General features: G+C 46.7%; 1 protein-coding gene and 1 non-coding gene across 3 annotated transcripts in view; both read right to left on the bottom strand.

The window, feature by feature from the left end:
- The window catches only part of LOC138566825 (diamine acetyltransferase 1-like), a 355,000-nt gene that overhangs the window by 120,324 nt on the left and 212,130 nt on the right, over positions 1-22,546 (bottom strand). The gene's annotated exons all lie outside the window — the stretch shown is intronic.
- On the bottom strand, positions 2,657-2,763 carry LOC138461514 (U6 spliceosomal RNA). The gene has a single exon (XR_011264133.1). It is a non-coding gene; the product is annotated as a U6 spliceosomal RNA (small nuclear RNA).

Genomic DNA, 22,546 nt, shown 5'->3' with positions numbered 1-22,546 from the left:
AGGAATGCAAAGCCCATTGCGATAAGGACCATGAAGACCAAAAGGGGCGCGTCCTGTGACTCATGACAGATAGTCGAATGTCAATTTGGGCCATTGAACAGCATTTCCTCCAGAAGTTGGATACGAACTGACTACCTCGATCTGAGATCAAGACCGATGGAAAGCCATGTAGCCGTACGATTTCCTCGAGGAATACTTTTGCTAAATTGGATGCATTTGGAAGACCCTTAAAAGGAATAAAGTGTGCCATTTTAGAGAACAAGTCTACAACTACTAAGATGGTGTTGAATCCTTGACTTGGAGGTAGATCTGTAATGAAATCAAGGGACAGTGTGTGCCATGGTGCTGTTAGGTGTATTGACCCTTTTTGAATTATTATGCTGCAACATTTGGTGCTGTGGGCTTAGAAAATCCAAGATGGCCGAAAATCCCATATTTGCGCCAGAATCCAGGAAAGCCGCGCAGTTTTGCGCACACCAAAATGGTCGCCTGACCTGCCACCCACCAGTGGGAGCATGATGGGCCAGAAGCGCCATGAGTGAAAGTTCGTGCCAAAGGAAAAACAGCAGTGCCTGTTAGCTCAAAAATGCACTTTGAAACACCTTTGTTTCTCTGAATGCAAGCTCAAAATGCATATTTCAAACATTGCATGATAGTTAATACAGGAGACTATTGCCAGATCCTATCCTTTGGCTGCACACAGAGCGAAATCAGTGCAAAGGAATATGGTGCTGTTCAAAATCCATTTTAATTCATGTCAAAAATTGCTAAAATCATGGGCATGAAACCACCAAACAAATAAATCCAACTTCTGGTGGGGTGTTCTACATTACTCTACTGCAGAATCCACGTCAATACAATGTTAGCAAAAATCATATGCTATCAAGTAAAATCCCCTTTTTGAAATGCATTGATTCAAGACAGCTGCCAATAAATGGGTGCAGTACAGGTGTTTGACACTGACCGGCGCTAGCGATCTAAACTCTGACAGGAGACATGTATTTCATGAGCTGAAAAGGAACCTGAGTCAGCTGGGACTTCAAAGCCTTGCTGGTCAATGAGAATTCTTCACACCTACTGTTACCAGGCCCTATACCAGAAGGCAGTCTGATTTAATTAAAAGTTCAAGAGGCCTCTGTCCATGGGAAACCGTCTACCAAAAGGAGATCACACCTGTCTGATTGAATCACGGGAGGGGTACCTGGGACTGCAGAGAAACAGAACAATGAACTTCCCTTGGCTCAAAGCAATTGCTAAATCAGGGGGTCGTAAATGGCTTCCTCTTGGACGGAACTGGGAGGGGCACTGCCTCTGTGAGCCAGCTGAGCTTGTAGGTGGGGACAAACCAGAAATTCCCCCATGCGCTTTGGGACCTAAACACGACCATCTCGGCCAGAGCATAATTTTAAAAAGATGGATAATTCATAGTATAAAATTGTCAAAAGTATATAAATAATATCATTATTCCTGGGATTTTCTGTGCACATATTAAGAGGTGTTAGGACTCTGTACGATTTTCTGAGACCGAACCCTGTGATTTATTACTATTACAGACACTGTGGTTATCTCAGAAAATTGAAAACTTATTGTAATGTGCCCAGAGAGGGGGTGTACTTGCGGGGAAGATTTGATGCCGAACCGACCATGGCAAAACCCACTAAAAGCGCAAAATGTTATAGTTTCTGAACCCAAGCTCACAGGAACATGGGGCTTGAACAGAGACCTGTCTTAATTCATCTGTGATGTGTATATATATTATGAACCACGTGTCTATCTGGGAAACCTGTTTGTTATGAAAAATTAATTTTCTAAGTAAAAGCAAAGGGGCGTTTCTTCAATAGATTGTAAAAGGGTAGCATCACTCTGACTCACAACTCAGTTATCCAGTCAGAGGACAGAAAATCCTCTAGCCTATCAGGATCCTTAGAGGGTTGGGCATAGAAAGTTAGCCTTCCCACCCATTTTCAAAAGACATAAAAAGAGCCACTAAAACCCAGGTAGGGACGGCTCTTTCCACTTTCTTGCAAAGCACTTTGCAGGACCAGACAATATCCACAAGGACCATATCCAGAACTTAGACTCCAGATTCCAGAACTTTGAAGCAGAAGGCCTACTGCAAGCTAAAAGTATTCTCAGCTGGCCTTACAATCATGCAAACTGATTTTACCCCAGACTTCCAAGGGGCAAATCAGAATAAAACAGCCGGGCTTCTTTGCCAAGAACTTCTGCTAGAACCAGAACCAGACCCAGAAAGCAGAGCTGTATCCAGAACCGCAGACCAGAACCAGACCCAGAAAGAAGAGATGTATCCAGAACCGCAGACCAGACCAGACCGCTGTGCAGTGCCAAGAACTTTTGCCAGAACCAGAGATCCAGACCAGCAGAGCAGAGCTAGTGACTTCAGAACCACCCGCCAGATGTCCAGTCTAAACCTGTTGACCAGATCTTAACGGCCTATTTCAAATTTATAGTGTGAGTATCCAGCCAGAACGGTGCAGAACCAATCTCTTAGTTTAAAATAATCTAATTCAAACCATTTCCACCTACCTAGAACTGCATCATAGAAATTGAGTGTCCATTCTGTGATTTCAAACCTGTGAAAGTATCATTTGTCATTTGAACCTTACTTTATTTCTTTTTTTTATTTTTTTATTTTTTTTATATGGAACGCTTCACGAATTTGCGTGTCATCCTTGCGCATGGGCCATGCTTATCTTCTCTGTATCGTTCCAATTTTAGTATATGTGCTGCCAAAGCGAGCAGACCTTACTTTATTTCTGAGAAGCTACCTCCATTAAATCATCCGTATCTTTTAAACCACACGTCCTAGAAGCAAACCGACCGATCCACCCTGATGGAGGAAAAGATGCTGAACTCTGCCGTCTGCGGAATCGGAAGAAGATGATGCGGACATCCCAGCGCGTGCATCAAAACATCCTTTGTACCCGACTCCCCCTCGACTCGAAATCAAAGCGCCGTCGGGTGGGGGGCTTGTCGGGTGTATTGATCCATCTTCAAGTTATTATGCTGCAGCATTTGGTGCAGTGGGCTTAGAAAATCCAAGATGGCCGAAAAGCCCACATTTGCGCCAGAATCCAGGAAAACCGTGCAGTTTTGTGCACACCAAAATGGTCGCCTTACCTGCCACCCACCAGTGCGAGCATGATGGGCCAGAAGCGCCATGAGTGAGGAGATTTAGAGATTTAACTTTCATTTGAAAGCTAAGAACCTGAGCTTTCCAACAAGCCCAAAACTGACTTTCTATTCCTTATAGTTTTTCCGTAATCGCGATCGACGCACTCAGAAAAAGTGCAGCGAATTGCAAACTGGCTCAATTTCACCACTTATAAAAATAGCTGTCTTTTTCTTGCAGCTGCTGAAATTCGTTTTCAATCTGATAATCATTCCTGAATAATTGCTAGTGTTGGCCTGAACTAATTCAAAGTATCTGTCACCTACCCTGAATCTCCTATAGGGAATTAAAATCATTGTTAGCATATTTTTCACTTCATTGCAAATCACATTTTAAAGTATTTTTGATTGTTTAAAAGCATACCGGTTGCTCTTAGCTTGCTAGGGGGGAACTGGAAGTTGTATTGCATTTGATTGTATTCCTGAAAACCGAGTGCTATCCTTCCATCTCCTTATATTGCATAAGGGGGGTGAATTGTCAAAAGAAAAAGTGATCATCTTATCTCTTGTTGAAATCATATCAGTTTATTTCTGTGCTGCATTCTTTCCATCATTGCTTTTCCTTGAAACCATAAAATTATTCTCTGCTACCTTATCCTTTCTATACCAACTCCTAAGTAATTAAAGAGGTGTGCTAGTGTAATATTATCCATTGTTGATCACTGTCATATTCATAAGTGTGCTATCAAATATTAATTTATTTATAAAAGCGCAATATATATCTTTAATTTTTCAATAAATCTTTTAATTTGCAAAACAAACCTACTTCTTGGCTCAGTGAGGTCAGGGGGATTCAAAGAGAGGGGCGTTATACCAGGGTTTATCATCCAGATTTATGAACTTGTCATAAAAATATATAAATAAGGGCTTCCCTTGGGCATCCCAGACTAGGCATTGACTTAGTTGGAGTGCTGAATTGGAGTCACTAACAGAGTGGGGGCTCGAGCCGGGACATCTGGATTAGATCTACCACTTGTGCAGCTTAATACAGTGTGCTAACTGACAGGATACATAAATTCTGTTGGATCACCACGCTGTGTTACACTGTAAAAGCCCCCCTCAAAAGAAGGACGCTCTAAGGAGACGGTCTATTTTGCAAAATAAAATACTAACTTCTGTAAGTCAGGAAGGAAATCAATTTCCAGAATGACGACCTTGGTAGATAACAAAATAGCCAGAGAGCACCGCTTACATAAGCTATTTGTGAGAGGCGAATGGACAGAACAGGACCAGATGGTGTGGTTGCAGGCAATCGCACCCCAGATCACTGCAACAGGGTCAGACATATGGAGAGATCAGGGTCCATTACATGTGGCCCTGAGTGAACTATATATGGCCCCTAAAGCCAAAGATGAGCACAACAAGATTGTCAGGATAGCGGCATATTTATATATGGGAGCCATACAGGACAAATGTGCTGAAGGCCAAGATCTGGCAACAGAACCCTCAGATGAGCATGCCGGCGCAGAATGCCCCAAACTCTGGGCCTGGTACTCCAGAACAATTACGGGGGCAGCACCCTGATAACCCACCAGTTCCCAGGGAGGAGGCACAAGGGGAAGGGGGATGTAAAGCCTTGGAGGAAGCTTCCTTCCCCACTTGTAAACAGCCCCTGGAAACCCAGGAACCAGAAACAAAATCTCCTACCCCTGAAAGTCTGCCACCCAAGGAGCAGAGAGGAGGTAGGAAAAAACAAAGGACCCAAACAGACCCATTTTGTGGAGGAGGTACAGATCTTCCAATTTGAGGGAGACGGATCCTCAGAGGATCCTGGGAAAAGGATCTTCTCCTTCAGAGATGGGGGAACGCCTCCCAAAGAAAAATGGGTCCCAAGGGATCCAAATCCAGACTGGGTAGATGTGGGGACTGAGCTAGCGCCGCCCCTCATCTCATCCCAGAACCAACAGCATCAAAATCCCCTGGTTCAAACCCATTCTGCCCAGATCTCTTCTCTCACAATGTCCAAAACTAAAAAATTAGCCCACCAGTTGTCCAAAAATGTGCATTATCTGTACTCCCTCGAGGAGAAGGGGGGAAGATACTATGCCCCGCTACAAGTACAGGGGCAGGGTACAATTTTGGCACTGGTGGACACTGGATCCCAAGCTACCCTTTTGTCCAAAAGGGCCATTGATGAACTAAATGCAGGAAGGGGGGAGAATTACTGTATTCCTCTCACCTCTCTTCCTGGACAACTTCAGAACGTTGACGGGAAGGAAATTCCCGTCGAGGGGACTACAGATTTGGACATTAAAAATGGGCGACACAAGGTGAAACACCCGTTCATAGTAGTGACTCCAGAGGGCACCCCTTGTTTACTAGGGAATGACCTCCTGAGCAGGTTGTCACCCCTAATAGATTGCGTAAACAAGGTCCTCTGGACCCAGACTAGCCGACCAATAAAATTAAAACAGAGTGTCAACCATGTTAGTTTAAACAGCACATGCCACATGGTTGACCAAAAATCTGACCAAGTAGAATTTCACTTCCAGAACAACCAAATTCCAGATGTGACAGTAATAGCAGTAGGACAACAGACCGGTGATGGGGGTCCTCTCTATTTCTGCAAATCAACCTTCCTTCCAGTTTAAGGTGGTATTCCACACTGGAAGGAAACACTCTGAAATTCTTTACTAATCCACAATCAAACATTCCCACTCCAATAGTCCAGAAAGATGGGAAATCAGCTCAGAGCCTGGCTCATATTCAGCAAATTGGAGAGCAGTTGTTCATCCCTGTTCAGTTAAATGATGGGAAGGACTTCCTCAGCGAAGCCATGTTCCGCCAACTCCTAAAAGATCCAGCCATTCCCACATTCAAACTGATAAACAAATGTGAAATGGATTTGGAAACACCCAATTCCAAACATCTCCTGCAAAGCAGCTGTATGCTCAAAATCTCCATTGGCAACAAGAGCATAGTCCATAATTGTTGGGTCGAGCGAGACGTCACTGCCGCCTTTCACTTAAGCAGTGACATTCTCAATCACTTTGCCATTAGTTTAGACCTAATAAACGTCAAAGCTTGGTCCCAATTAGCGTATAATCCCATGGGCTTTGATGATCCAGAAAAAGCATTAAGGTCAGCTCAACTGCTGCCTTATGCAGTTGAAATTCAGATTGGAGAGGAAGTCACCATCCCAGAAAGGACCCGACAATTCTCCCTGGAAGTGAAAGTTAAAAGAGGACAAAAATTAAAAAACCCTGGTGCTTATATTCATCTAAATGCTTCTCTCCAACAGCAAGGGTTGGGGGTAAACCCAACACCATTAGTCAACATAGAACATGACACCATTCCAATAGAGGTGGATAACAGCGACTAGTATTACTCTAGCTGCAGGCACCATTATTGGAATGGCGCTTGATGACCGACATTTTTCCATTGATTTAGGAAATTAACTGTTAGGACCAATCCCCAAGGACTGTTTTGACAGTGACAGTGATAACAATACAACACCAGACAGGATCTTTACCCGGCATGGGGGGATCTTCCTGGTGTACACTTCCTGCCCTTATGGTAAGGAAGATGTGACTTGTGACTTCAGAAGGGATGAGGTGATTTTCCAGGTCCATGAGGGCTGCCTTTCCCACCTGAAGCCTCCAGTCCAAATCAGCACCCTGACCAGGAACTTCTCCACCCAGCTGGAGGAGGCTGCTGAGATAGCAAAACCAGAAGTCTTTCCAGGGTTCAGGCAGACGGTTGAAGAGAGAGTCAACCTAGCTGATGCCTGTGTGACTCTGGAGCAGAAGCAAAAGTTGAAACAAGTTTTCTTGGATTTCCAAGTTCTCTTCTCGGTTGACTCATATGACTGTGGTCGCACCGACATCCACACAACAACAATTCCCACGGACCCTGGCATGACTCCAGTGTTTGTGAAGCAATATCGCTTGCCTCTCGCATCAATGGAGTCTCTTACTGAAATAATTAAGAACCTTGAGTCCCGGGGAATAATCCGTCCAGTACACAGCACCTTCAATAATCCGGTGCTGGGAATATTGAAGCCAAACGGCCAGTGGAGACTCTGCGCCGACCTTAGGGAGCTCAACAAACGGGTCCATACTTCCCGATGGCCTCTTCCCTAAATTGACCAAGGGCTGGCCCAGATCCAGGGGTCACAGGTATTCACTGCAATAGACCTGACCAATGGATACTGGACTGTGCCTGTCAGTAGGGAGGACCAATACAAGCTGGCTTTTACCTTTGGGGGCCAGCAGTACACATGGACCCGGACTCCCTTCGGATACCTCAACTCCGGCAATAAATTCAACATTTTCCTACACAAGACCATGCCCGACCTGGGTGTAAGGGGTAACCTGGCTTATGTAGATGATGTCCACATCAGAAGTTCATCTGTTGAGGAACACATAGCAGAGATCCGTTGCGTTCTGACACAGTTGAGCGCCGCCAGAGGAAAACTTTCCTTTCAGAAAGCACAGTGGTGTAGAACCCGTGTTAATTTCTTGGGGCATGAGAGTACTCCTCAGGGTCTCTGTCCCCAGGAAAAGAAAGTGGAAGCATTCCAGAAACTGAAAGACCCCACAACTCTGTGGGAATAAAGGGGCCTCCTTGGACTGACTAATTACAGCAGAAAGTTCATTGAGGGCTATGCAGAGATCACCAGACCCATGATTCATCTCTTGAAGGGGGGGTCAAGTGGGAATAGGGACCAAAACAATCTGAGGCAGTAAGACAGCTCAAAGGAAGCCTCTCACAAGCGCCCTGCTTAGCCTACCCTGTCAGAAACAAGGAGTTTTTCTTGGAGACAGGGTTCTCTAATACATGCTTGACTGCAGTATTATATAAAAAGCATGACAAGGTCAATAAAGTAATCTCCTATGCGAGCAAAACTTTATTCTCTGTGGGGGAAAAATTCAACGATTCTGAGAAGGCACTCCTGGCAACGGTGTGGGCATTGAAGAATTACTGCCGGTTTATCCAGGGGGAACACATCATAGTGGAGACTCCACACCAGCCTCTGCAATATCTCCAAAGTGCAGAATCTGGGCCGGAAAAGTAAGTAATTCCCGAATTACTTCCTGGATTCTGTTAATGCAAGGCTTTCCTGTGGAGGTCAGATATGGCCAAAACAAGAAGAGACCCCTCGTGCAAGGTCTGGCTGACTTGCATGATTGTGCCAGAGAAAACTGTCTCGAGGACGAAAGTCTAAAAATCAAGGACAACATGGAGGCATACCTTAATTCCCCACACAAAGTCTTTGAAGAAGACAAGTGTGAGGGAATGCCCACTGTCTATGTGGATGTATGCTCTTACCATGTTGACAACAACGGGGAAAAAGAACTTGTGGCCGGCGTAGGGAATGCATGGGTGAATGAGTCCCCAGAAACCTCCGCTGGATACAAGATTGGTCCCTGAAGTAGTCAGGTGGCAGAGTTGATGGCTGTGCATCAAGCCATCCTCACTGCTGTCCAACATCAACTCCACAAACTGGTCATAATCACAGACTCGGATTATGTACGGAACGAGTTCGTGGAGCACCTGGTTAATTGGAAAACCAGAGGCATGTTATGTTCTAATAACAAACCCTTGAAACATGGGAAGTTAATTCAAAACCTTGATGATCTGGTCACCTCGAATGGGATGACCATCTACTGGAAAAAGATCAAGGGTCATTCCAGAGTAGAGGGACCAAACAAAACTGGAAATGACTTAGCTGATCATCTGGCCAAAACCGGAGCTATCCAAGGGAATCTAATAGAGATTGAGTCCCTGTTGGGGGAAATTCAGGTCACTGCTATCACTAGGTCCCAGACAAATGCTCACAATGATCTTTCAACTGCACAATGGAGTAAGGAGACCCCAGATGCTGATTTGATTACGGCTCAGAAAGGGGATACAATAATTGGTAAGTTTTACCAACACATTGTGGACCCTGAGAACTTTCCGCTGACGGATACTGATTACATTGGGAAGGAGGACCTTAGAGTGTTGATGAAATGTCCAAAAATGTTCCGAATCCAAGACGGTTTGTTGGTAAGGAAATCCCAAGCTGGCCATGATCAGTGGGTGGTTCCTACCTCATTCCGAAGCCTGATGTTAAGTCATGCCCATGATGCGGCCACAACTGGTCATAGGGGGTTTCACACAACACTTGAGATCTTAAGAGAGGTTGCATACTGGCCACACATGGGGCAGGACCTCGTCCAATACTTGAAGGGGTGTCTTGTCTGTGCACAATTTCAGCCAACATCCCTCACACACCGTGTGCCTCTCCAAAAGAGGGGGATGACACTGCCATGGTCAGATTTGCAAGTCGACTACATAGGGCCCGTGATTCGCTCCTCTAGGGGGAATAAGTACATGTTGACGGTGACATGCTTATTTACTAAATGGGTGGAATGTCTCCCGGCCCCAAACTGCAAGGCAGAAACAGCAGCTGCCCTGATGATCAACCACATCTTTTCCCGTTTTGGTCTACCCCAAAGGATTGAGTCAGACAGAGGTAGCCATTTCACTAGCGAAGTAATGACAAAGATGTGGGAGATACTGGGGGTTAAATGGAAGCTACACATTGCTTACCGACCAGCTTCTTCTGGGGCAGTTGAACGTTACAACCGAACCATTGTGAGCATATTTTAAACGTTTGTGGCAGATTCTGGGCCAAGTTGGGATATCCGATTACCTCTGGTCCTAATGGCCATCAGATCTACCCCTTCATCTGCAACTAAAATGCCACCATTTGAGCTGAAGACTGGAGGCAGGATGGTGCTTCCCCAGCATTTGCTTTACAGGACCCAAGAGCAAACATTGATCAATGCCTCCACAGCTCATGAGTATGTTGAAAATTTAAGGAAACACCTTCAACATGCTTTTGCCTATGCTCAGCGAAACCTAAAAAGATCAGCCAATAGCATGAAGACTCATTATGATTTGAAGAATACTAGGAAAGAATACAATGTGGGAGACCGGTTCTATCTATACAATTTCCAAAGGAACCAGGCCAAACAGCGGAAATTTCTGCCTACATGGAAGGGAACTTTTGAAATTGTAGACAAGATCTCCCCAGTCGCCTACAAGATCCGCATCCCCAAAGGCAATTTGGCGGAAGAGGAAGACAAGTGTGTCCATATAAATCAGCTAAAGTGTTGCCATCCCAGGCACACTCTGCAGCAACTGGAGGAGTCCTCTGCAATCCCAGAGGGGGCTGCTCCAGAGTAATACATTTCCAACACTGAAATATCCCACATTTAGTCTCTAAAATATTATGATAAGAATGCAATGTCTCCTGATGAATAAAATGTATATGTTCGCCCCACCATTAATAGTGGTGGGGAAATGTCTACGAATATGTTATGTTTCTGCCGATTTGCTTTGTCATCCTAGGAGAGATAAACCATGGAGACTGACCAAGGAGGACGACCCAGTTACCGGGAGCAAAGATCCGAGGGGCCGGGGTACCGCCCGAAACTCCCATCAGGACCAGCGAGGAGAACTGACCGATCCACCCTGATGGAGGAAAAGATGCTGAACTGTGCCATCTGCGGAATCGGAAGAAGATGATGCAGACATCCCAGCGCGTGCATCAAAACATCCTTTGTACCCGACTCCCCCTCGACTCGAAATCAAACCGCCGGCAGGGGGGGGGCTTGTCAGGTGTATTGACCCATGTTTGAGTTATTATGCTGCAACATTTGGTGCTGTGGGCTTAGAAAATCCAAGATGGCCGAAAAGCTCACATTTGCGCCAGAATCCAGGAAAACCGTGCAGTTTTGCGCACACCAAAATGGTCGCCTGACCTGCCACCCACCAGTGCGAGCATGATGGGCCAGAAGCGTCATGAGTGAGGAGATTTAGAGATTTTACTTTCATTTTAAAGCTAAGAACCTAGCCTTTCCAACAAGCCCAAAACCGACATTCTATTCCTTATAGTTTTTCTGTAATCGCGATCGATGCACTCGGAAAAAGTGCAGCGAATTGCAAACTGGCTCAATTTCACCACTTGTAAAAATAGCTGTCTTTTGCTTGCAGCTGCTGAAATTCGTTTTCCATCTGATAATCATTCCTGAATAATTGCTAGTGTTGACCTGAACTAATTCAAAGTAGCTGTCACCTACCTTGAATCTCCTATAGGGAATTCAAATCATTGTTAGCATATTTTTCACTTCATTGCAAATCACATTTAAAAGTATTTTTGACTGTTTAAAAACATCCCTGTTGCTCCAAGCTTGCTAGGGGGGAACTGGAATTTGTATTGCATTTGATTGTATTCCTGAAAACTGTGTGCTACCCTTCCATCTCCTTATATTGCATAAGAGGGGGGGGTGAATTGTCAAAAGAAAAAGTGATCATCTTATCTCTTGTTGAAACCATATCAGTTTCTTTATGTGCTGCATTCTTTCCATCATTGCTTTTCCTTGAAACCATAAAAGTAGTCTCTGCTACCTTATCCTTTCTATACCAACTCCTAAGTAATTAAAGAGGTGTGCTAGTGTAATAGTATCCATTGTTGATCACTGTCATATTCATAAGTGTGCTATCAAATATTAATTTATTTATAAAAGCGTGATATATATCTTGTTTAATTTTTCAATAAATCTTTTAATTTGCAAAACAAACCTACTTCTTGGCTCAGTGAGGTCAGGGGGATTCAAAGAGAGGGGCGTCATACCAGGGTTTATCATCCAGATTTATGAACTTGTCATAAAAATATAGAAATAAGGGCTTCCCTTGGGCATCCCAGAATAGGCATTGACTTAGTTGGAGTGCTGAATTGGAGTCACTAACAGTGCAGGAGGAATTTCCAATGGTTTGAGAAGACCAGCTGGTTTCTGCTTTTGGGACTTGTTTTGTGCACACACACCGCACACACCGCATGATTGGATACATTGTTTGATGTCTTTACGCCGTGAGTTTCGGCAATTCCAGGATGACCTTCAATCAGGGAGTCGTGATAACCCGAAATAACCTGCTCTTGTAAATCTTTACTTGGCAAGTATAGACGGTTCCTAAAATATGGTAACTGGTCCTTAATGGTGTAATGTTCTCCTTGAGTACACCACTCTTGTGAGAAAGTGGGATCCATTAAGAGTTGGATCTTGTTTTGAAGTTCAACCTGTGTCAATGTTGTCGTAAGGCCCAGGAGTTTGCCTTCTGGAATGATGGCTACTGGATCTGGAGTTATGTATACCTTTTCATCAACACCCATGTGGGACAAGGCGTCAGCCTTTCAGTTTCGGACTCCTGGCCGGTAGGTGATCAAATAGTCATATTCAGCGAAGAAAAGAGCCCACCGCAGTTGACTGGATGATTGAGCCTTTGCTGTTTTTAGGTATTGCCGGTTTCGATGATCAGTTATGACCGTGACAGTATGTCTAGCACCAAGGAGATAGTGTCGCCATGCCTTGAAAGCTGATTTTATAGCCAAGAGTTCTTTGCCTGTGATAGCATAGTTGAGTTCGGGAGGTGAGAATGTTTGTGACCAGAAGGCCACAGGGTGTAACTAGCCAATTCCTGGGTCCCTTTGTGAGAGAACAGCTCCCATAGCCATGATAGAGGCATCTGTTTCAACTATATAAGGGAGTTCTGGGCAAGGATGCCATAGAACTGGAGCCCTCTCCTCACCTTAATATTGTGAAAGGTGGATTCTCTGTCCTGCTCCTCGTGGCCGGGGCGCATAGATGTGGGGGTCGAGCAGCGACCAAGTTACTTCACTTGTGCAAGCCCCCCCATAGGAATCCAGGCCTGCTGCGACTCCGTAGGTTTGCTGCTTTACAGTCTTTATATGCAGTTCTTATGTTCCTCTTAGTTCGAATAATGTCTTGCTTCTTTCCTTTTAGGTATGGAAAGGTATGTTGGTGTTGTCATGCAGTTTGAAGATGAGCATGGGCCGGTAGGCGAAAGCGCGGTGTGCGCGATGCTGTCCGGTGAGTAATGCACGATGCGCGGTGCTGTTTCGCCTTTTATATTGTTAACCTGTGTCTTTTCTCTCCTTGCAGGTTACAATGTTCCTCTCCGAGCGCCGTAATGTTCCAGCAATGATACTGACCAGGAGATGACTACCCAGGTAAGAATTGTGTGGCTTTCTTCATTCGGGAGGAAACGTGACTAAACGCTTACTAATGCTGCCATTCTTTCTCCTCTTTCCAGGTTATGGTATTCCAGGATGCATGCAGTGCCAGCTGACGGAGTTCATACCTTCAGGTGAGTGGAACTGAAGTTGAAGATGGATTGAAGACAGGATACTGTTCCAGGTAAGTTTTGTAGTGTTCTTCCTCTCTCTGCAGGTCCTTGGTTTCAGGTAAGCTGGCATCAAAGAACTGGACACGGTGAGCGTTATGCTGCCCACAGCAGAATAACGCAAAGCATGTCCTGTGTTTGGGTGCGGTTTAAATAGTCTCAGGTAAAGTAGTCCAGGTAAAATAGACCCAGGCCTGCCACACCCAAAGTAGTCCAGGTAAAGTAGTCCCAGGCCTGCCACACCCAAAAGACTAGACCGCATAGCTCAGTTCCTTGTAACTGAGCTATGTGTGTGCCTCCATGTTGGCTGAACCCCACCAAGTTAAATAGTCCCAAGTATGAGCCTGGCGCCAGGACTGACTCCAAGAGAGACTTGGATGAGGTTTTAAGGCCTTTGACCTGGCCCTAACTGGAAGGCTGACTTGCCAGTGAGGGCCAGGGGCAAGGGTCATGACAGCACTCAGTTTCTCTCCATTTAAAGTCACTTCAGGGATTTCTTGCATTAAATATTGCCTCATCCTAAATTTTTAATTTCCACACATATGACAACTTTACTAATTTGCTCACCAGATTCTTCTGTCTGGCACGAAGGAATCAATTGAAGGGGCCATTATAGGTCAAATGGCCCATCCCCTGCCTTCTCCAGTAAGGACTGTGACGAGGGGATAGTGACCAATATCCGCCATGTATGGGTGGGAGTGGCTCAAGTAAAAACGACTCTCTTCTTTTCTGACCGAACAGCAAATAGTAAGCTTGGCATAGCAGATACTGAGTACTATGAGTGACCAGACCTAGTCAGGATTTAAAGGCAGGGTGCTCTGAGCACATATCATTCATCACGTCTGATTCAGAGCGTCCTAATATCTAACTCGTGAAGCAGAAGACAGTCTCAGGGCTCCAGTTTGCCAGTCAGACAGCTTGGCGCTTTAAGCACCAGCTTTTGAGAGACACTGGTTGAAATCCCAGCATTAAAAAGTTAACCTTTCATCCTGCCGAAGGCAAAAAAATTGATTTTCACACACTTAGATGCTGCAGAAATCGGGACTGTGGTGTGAACTAAGAATCAAAGTATTATACGGGTACAGACGATGTTATTACACAGTGCAACATGACAGCGGCAACAATCAAGTCATTGGGCCTCCTTACAACCCAGGCGTTAAGGGTTTAACGGCGGTCTCGGCCCCGTTAACCCTTAATGCCTGATTACCATTTTAACGCCTGCTTTTAGCAGGCGTTAAAATGCAAGGCGCTAACCCGCCTTGGTGCTAATTACGGCACCGTAATTTACGGTGCCGTAATTAGCGCCTTCCCCACTCCCATTATGCCCTATGGGGCAAAAATGGGAATGGGGAAGGGTAAATGGGGAATGGGGATTTACCGCCCCACTCACCTTGAAATGGGGCGGTAAATCCGCCATCCACCATGGTGTAAACAGAGTTTACACCATGGTGGTAAAGTAGGGAACTTACCGCCTGGGTTGTAATGAGGCCCATTATGTGATATCTCATCCAAACTGTGTGGCAAACCTCTCCTGCTTCTACTTATCCTTGTCTGGACAGACGGATCTGCGTTAAAACATCAAAGTTTTTACTGCGAGGTCAAATGTTATATCCACCTTACGTCCCGCTACACGGTGATGTAAGGCGTCTCGAATAAAAGCCCCGCCCCTGCTCCACGTGGTCAGTTCCGGGGCAGGACAGCAACACCCATGTGTCCGTGTCTTCACTGCTCCCGCCGGAGCTGTGCAGCGGGGCCTTGCAGCCCGAGGCCTGTATCTCCTGTTTTCCGCTGACGCCTCGGCTGGGAAACAGAACGTAACACTGGCGACGAGGGAAGTAGAACGAACGGTGCACGCGACGCCCAGTGAATAAAACCCTTGGCAAGGGAACAATTTTTGGAACCACGGTGTGGGGCCCATCCCCCACCAGAAAAAAAAAATGTTTTCCCTTTCTTCAAAATCAAAAAATACAATTTCGGATCCATCCAGACTTTCCCATATGTGCCACATCTCTTGCACCTGGAGGCCCACATCAACTGGCAGACCTCCTGAGGGCCACCAGCCTGAGAAAAAAAAAAGGAAACTAGCAAGAGCATTGTGCCCAACCTCCCAACACATGACGTGGGAGCCAACCGTGGTCACAAACGTCACGCCAAGGTGAGGGGGTACCGCAACCGGTGCGCACGGACAGGCCCCAGATCCACGCACAATGGTGACAGGCATCTCCACCCCAGGCCCAGCACGCCCTCTAGAATGGCCGCAAATTTGTCATCATCCACGCCACAGACACGCTCACAAGGAGGGACAACGATTGCGCTCAGCCATTTCGACCCATATACTGACCCCTCCTCAGTTGGTCCTCGGTGGCAGCTCTGGATGCAGAAATTCGAGATGGCTATGGATTGCAAAGACATTACCACATCAAGAAAAATGAGGTTGCACCTCCTACTGAATGTCAGGGATGAGGTGCTATGCATATTCAACTCGCTGGCGATTACAGATGGCCCCGAAGTCTACCAACAAACCAAGGACACTCTCATGGCCCACTTCATTCCCCAGTTGAATCCAGTCTATGAAACGTTCATCTTCTGTACCACCATCCAGCTGGAGGACGAGACACTGGATGCCTATCACACCAGGCTCCGGAAACCCACGATCTCATGTGAATTTGCCGACATTGAAAAGGAAATCCGACACCAAATTATTAATGGGATACACTCAGAGAAGCTAAGGAGAATGGTGCTAAGCGAAAAAGGCATATCTCTGACCAGAATCCTGGAACTTGGCCTCCAGAGGGAGTTGGCACATGCCAGAGCGGCGCAGATGGGCACGACCCTGCAGAAACTACAACCGGCACTTACAATGGCGACTGTGGCCCAAATCACAAACCGCCAATACCCGAGGGACGAGGCCAGCAGAAACACCACCCACTCCAGCTGGCAACCAAAAACCCCGGGACCCACGGAATGTGGGTGGTGCAGAGGACCTCGCCATGGAAGACGCAACTGCCCGGCCCAGGGAACCACATGTGGGGCATGTGGCAGGAAAGACCACTACGCAAAAGTATGCAGATCATCGGGGCTGCCACAACAACCCCAAACATCCCAAGACAGAACCTCGGGAAAGAAGAAGAAACAAGCCAGTGCTTGCCGAGTCGAGACAGCCAATTCGTCGACCGAGGAGGAAGGGGATGATGTGACACACACCCAGCAAGAAGATGCAAACGAGCAATGGAGAAAAGGAAAAAAAGTGTACCTGGTCTCAGCACTGAACTACAGAGACACAACGCCCAGACAAAAACTGAGAAGACGGAAATGCCAATTAGCCATCCAAGGACAGGACACACAGATGACCATAGACACTGGGGCGTCTGTTAAGACATGCCACTAACCACATTCAGAAGACTGCGGCCCCCACCAGTCCTGAAAACACACTATTATTTGCATATGGGTGCAAAACTCCACTGCCAATAGTAGAACGATTCCGGACCACACTCAGCAAGGGCGACAGGTCACTGCAGTCCAAAATCTATGTCGTGAATGCAGGAATTGAGTGTCTACTGAGTGGAGACATGGCAGAGGACCTGGGGCTCATAAGTTTCATCTGTGAGGTGACCGAAACACAAGACATCGAAAGCATTCTTGGAAAGTACCCGAACCTCCTCAAGGGGATTGGGTGCCTCAAAGGAAAGTCCATCAAACTTCACATTGATGAGTCTGTCCAACCACGAGCACTGCGAAATCGAAGGACTCCATTCCACATACGAAATCAGGTGGAGAAAGAGCTCCGCGCACTCGAAAAAGCAGGCATCATTGAGGAAGTTACCAGACCTACACCATGGGTGTCACCCATTGTTGTCACCAAGAAAACCAAACAACCCGGAAAAGTGAGGATATGCATTGACATGCGCCTCCCCAACGTGGCGATAAACGGGAGTGACACATCACCCCAACCCTCAATGAAATAGTAGCGGACCTCACGGGATCCAAAATCTTCTCCAAAGTCGACCTCAATGCCGGATATCACCAACTGAAACTCCACCGGGATTGTAGATACATCACAACGTTCTCAACTCACATGGGCCTACGCCGATACAAACGGCTCAGCTTCAGGATACCATCCGCGGCCGAAGTGTTTCAGAAAACTATCCAGGAGGTGATACGTGGCATCCCGGGGGTACTCAACGTCAGCGATGACATTCTCATCCATGCAGAGAGTAAAGAAGAGCATGTACGGCGGCTCAACATGCTACTCAGCAGGCTTGAAAGTGCAGGCCTAACTATCCACAAGGACAAGTGTGAGTTCCTAAAGGAAAAGATCTCGTTCTTTGGGTACATATTCAACAAGGCAGGCATCTCTGCAGATTCCCAAAAAGTAGCGGACATCCAGGCTGCCTCGCCCCTCACCACACCAACAGAGGTACGTAGTTTCCTAGGGATGGCAACCTATTGCGGAAGGTTCATCCCCAACCTGGCTACACTATTGGAACCCCTAAGGGATCACACGAAGGCCAGCATAAAATGGGTGTGGAGCACCACCTGCCAAGAAGCTTTCGAATAAATCAAGGCGTCACTCTCGGCGGACACCACCATGGCATACTACGATCCCACATTAGCTACTGGACTGTATGTTGACGCCAGCCTAGTTGGTCTAGGAGCCATCCTCATTCAAGTGGCCAACACAGGAGAGTCAATGCCAATTGCATATGCCTCCCACGCCCTGACACCGACAGAGCAATGGTATTTCCATATTGAAAAGGAAGCGATCGCAGTGCTGTGGGGCTGCCGCCATTTTCATCTATACCTGTATGGCAGAAAGTTCAAGGCCTACACAGACAAGAAACCACTCCTCCCCATCTTCACTGGCTCCTCATCGCACTCCCCAGCCAGAATTGGAAAGTGGCTACTGCACCTACAACAATATGACTTTGAGCTGACATACCAACCAGACATTGGAAATCCAGCAGATTTACTGTCCAGGCACCCAAGAGTGGCCACGCCGTGGGGGATACACGTGGCGGAAGAAACAGAAGAACACATTGGCCAGGTTGTCCACACGATGAAACCAAGAGTCATTGGCATAGAAGACATTGCAGAGGCCACGCAAGCCGAACCATGCTGTGACCTGGTGAAAGACACAATCATCTCTGGTGAATGGAAATCCTTCCTGCGCAACACCCACAACCGCACGGCTGAAGCCAAAGAATTCCTAGCTGGCATCTTCACAGTAAGGCAAGACCTATCCTTCACAGAAGAAGGACTCATCCTAAGATCGACCCAAATTGTCATTTCCACAAGCATGCAGGACAGAGTCTTAGCGTTGGCGCACGAAGGTCACCAGGGAATGGTAAGAACCAAGGCCCGGATCAGACACTGCGTCTGGTTCCCACATATCGATGAAAAAGTGGAGCAGCTCATCACAACATGCCTCCCATGACAAATAATGGGAGCCCCGCCCAATCCCGAGCACATATTGTCGGCAGAGCGGGGGTCCTCCAGATGGGACGCCATCAGCATAGACTTCTGCAAGATACAGGAGGGCACGTACCTATTGGTGGCAATCGATGACCTCTCCAGGTACCCTGACGTCGAAATCGTAACCTCCACGGCAGCAGAGGTGGTCATACCCGCAATGGAAAAAAGGTTCGCCTCTCACGGCCTTCCACGGCGGATTCGAAGCGACAATGGTCCACCGTTCCAAGGAGAGGAATTCAAGAAGTATCTCACCAAACTCAATATCTACTACCATCACATAATGCTTAGATGGCCGAAGGCCAACGGCGACGTGGAAAGATTTATGCAAACAATCAACAAAGTTCTGCGCCTGTCTCATGTCAATTCAAGCCCCTGGAGAGTGGATCTATATAGATTCCTGAAGAATTACAGAGTAACACCCCACAGCACAACTGGGATACCACCGGCGGACATAATGTATGGAACCCTAATCAATTCATCCATTCCACCCCACCCGAGCAGGGGTACGGACATGCATGACAGGGCACGCACTGAACAAAGAAGGACTGCGGCGAACGAACACATGAGCATCAAGAGGAACGCCAAGAGGTCCAATCACCGAGTCGGTGACTAGGTGGTAATGGTGAGAAACCCATCCAAGTCAAAGTTGGACACCCAGTACGACTCCGTCCCATGGACCATAACAAAAAGGCACGGGACCATGATAACAGCCAAGAGGGGACAAAGACAAGTAACAAGAAACGTGTCCTGGTTCAAGACAGTACCAAAAGACCTGTGGACGGACGGCGAGCCGCAACCGGTGGAAGAAGAAGAACCGCAAGCAGAAGAGCAGCGCTACCATCAGGAAGGTGACGCAACCATGGATGGCAGAGTGGAAGAGCCGCCGAGAGAACCAGAGGTTGATGAGCCGAACAATGAATCTGAGCAACCCAATGGAAGTCCGGGGACAGCACCCAGGGGTGAACGGTGTGCTCCAAGAACTGCTCCCAGGCCCCCTGAAAGACTCAAAGGCTATGAATGGTAGAAGACCAGCCTAAGAGGCTACTGAACTCACTGTTTGAAGCATTTGTTAAAGATATCATTGTTAATGTTTGTTGGGAAAAAAGGAGGAATGTTATATCCGCCTTACGTCCCGCTACGCGGCAACGTAAAACGTCTCAAATAAAAGTCCTGCCCCCGCTCGACGGGGGAAGTTCCGGGCAGGACAGCAACACCTTTGTGTCCGTGTCTTTACTGCTCCCGCTGGAGCTACGCAGCGAGGCCTTGCAGCCCGAGGCCTGTATCTCCTGACGCCGACGCCTCGGCTGGGAAACAGAACGTAACACCCACCACATTCCCCCACTTTAGTAAATTCCCTAACCCAAACCAGCAGCCCACCTATTTTTTCATCTGAAATCGTTATTTTACTTTCAAGGTTTTCTACCTCGCAGTAATTGTCCTTGATGTTTTGTAGTGATACCGGACAGACACGGGTCTGCTCAATCTTGTCAATGTCACCTGAGAAAAAAGACCAGGCCATATCGCTTTTCTAGCAACCAGCGAAGAAGATCCATAACATACCAGTACACTGGCTCCTTTCTGCAATTCATCGACAACCTGTCTCCAGGATAAGCAACTTGAGGCTCTGCAAACGTTTTTGGGCCTATGACTATTATGATCCCTCACTATTGACTGACTATGCTGGCTATGGCTGATGGGAGTTGTAGTTCTAATTATCTATGCAGCCAATATTTGCGGAACCTTGTTCTAGGAGCGCTACATCAGGAACATTTTTCATTATTGTGCAATAATTAAGCATTTTAGCTCTACGGAGGGGTCATTCTGGCAGGATAACGGCTCATCCCTAAATTACTTCCCAGGTAAAGATGATGGTTATAAATTGGAGAAGGTACATTATTCCAAGCGATAATGATCACCAAGAGACATCTATCGAGCAAGTGGTCAACTCACTAAGCTGCCCTCCTGCTGGCCTGCAGGTTACACATAGATCTCAGTAGCAGGCAATTAACCAATACATTATTTTTTCAGCATTCAAACAGTAGAAATGCATGTTACAGACAGATCTGTTGGTTACACATAGATGGATCTCTACAGCAGGCACACTAACTACTGAGCTATGTGTGCCGTCCACAGGTTTACATCCTGGTGATGTAACTCAGTGGGTTGAGCATCGTCTGACGAGATGTGTCTGTAACCTACACCTTCAAATCCTGGTAAAGTAGTTCATTAAAGCCCCACTTGCAGGCATCTTTATTAACCTGAAGGCCACTGGTTAAACCATTTGCATCCTCTCCATCACTCAATCCTTCCCTTTCGCTACTTGTGGCTAGTCAGTGCCGTTTTCTCTTTTCAATAGTTCTATTCTATTGGTCCCCACAGTGTACTTCCGGGTTCAAGTCTCAGCCACCCATGGTGATCATTTTCAGGCAATTCAGCCAAGTCAAATGCGTTTCCCTGACGATGTGCTGTGCCTTGTGTGGTACATGCAGTGGTGGAAATGGAAAAAATGTGGTGGGGGATCCCACAACACAAGGGCCGGGGTGGGTCAGGAGTTTGGGGGAGGGGGGAGGTGCCCGAGGGGGCGTGGTCCAGAGGGAGCCAGCTCGTAGTGGACATCCAGCAATGCTGGAATACTTTATAAAAGAGCGCCCGCGACGGCAGTATTGCCTTTTACCGCCGGCTTTGGCACTGATGTGTAATGCACAATTCTCTCTACATGTACAACTGAAAGGAATCAGTTGTACATGTAGTGAACATTGTGCAGTACACAACAGTGCCAGAGCCGCGGTAAAAGGTTATGGTGCCATCGCGGGTGCTCTTTTTTTAAGTTTTCCAGCGCGTTTCATGGGCTTGGGCGGCTGACTCTGGCCGGATCCCGAGATCCGGCTCCATATCTGGTGCCAGATCTCAGATCTGCCGAGAGCCGGCCCAATGACCAGCACTGGGTGTATGTCTAGCCTAAATTAACCCCCTGTAACTCACTTTCTCTTTGATCTATGAACAGGCTCCTCCGGTAGCCCCTATTTCCAAGGTTGACCGCTACAAGACCTCTACTAAATTGTAACTCAAAATCATAAAAGGCGCAGGAGAAGCCTTAGGGAAGTAGATGGTTCTAGGTCTGGCTATAGAGCGCTTTCTCTCACTAACAGAGATCTGGTAGCAGTATATAAACAGGCTCATGTGATGCAACTTTCAGTGATACAAATAAATGCATCATAGCGAAAGCTCTGTTATAGTGTCGGCCATTCTATAGAAGTGAGTTCAGCTATGTAAGGTGGGGAGAGAATTGTTGAATGCTGCTTTTAAGAGTTACTTTTTGTCTGCATGATGATTACTGCATTGTTGTTTTTCCAATTTTGTGATTCAATACATTTTTCTTCTATTGTTATTTTTTATGTTGCATAGCCCTTCGACATTTTTCCACTTTTGTGCTGCAATGCATTATTTGTATTATTGTTGTTATGTTATGTTATGTTATGTTACTTTTCATTTATATAGCACCTTATGTACCATTGGTATGGTCTGAAGGCGCTGGTAGGTTGAACTCCCTTGGGAACCGAAGTTCAAGTCAGTAGAGAGAGTAGAGAGAGTCAAAGGTGCGTGTGAGCACCGGATGTGTGTGCAGCTGGTGTGGCATTCGTGAAATAGCTGCTTCTTAGCGGTAGGTGTGGTGGTTGAGAGGTCAATA

This window comes from Ambystoma mexicanum, chromosome 1p (assembly GCF_040938575.1).
Source record: "Ambystoma mexicanum isolate Mex_15411 chromosome 1p, UKY_AmexF1_1, whole genome shotgun sequence".
NCBI lineage: Eukaryota > Metazoa > Chordata > Amphibia > Caudata > Ambystomatidae > Ambystoma > Ambystoma mexicanum.
This window is presented reverse-complemented; position numbering and strand designations above follow the sequence as displayed.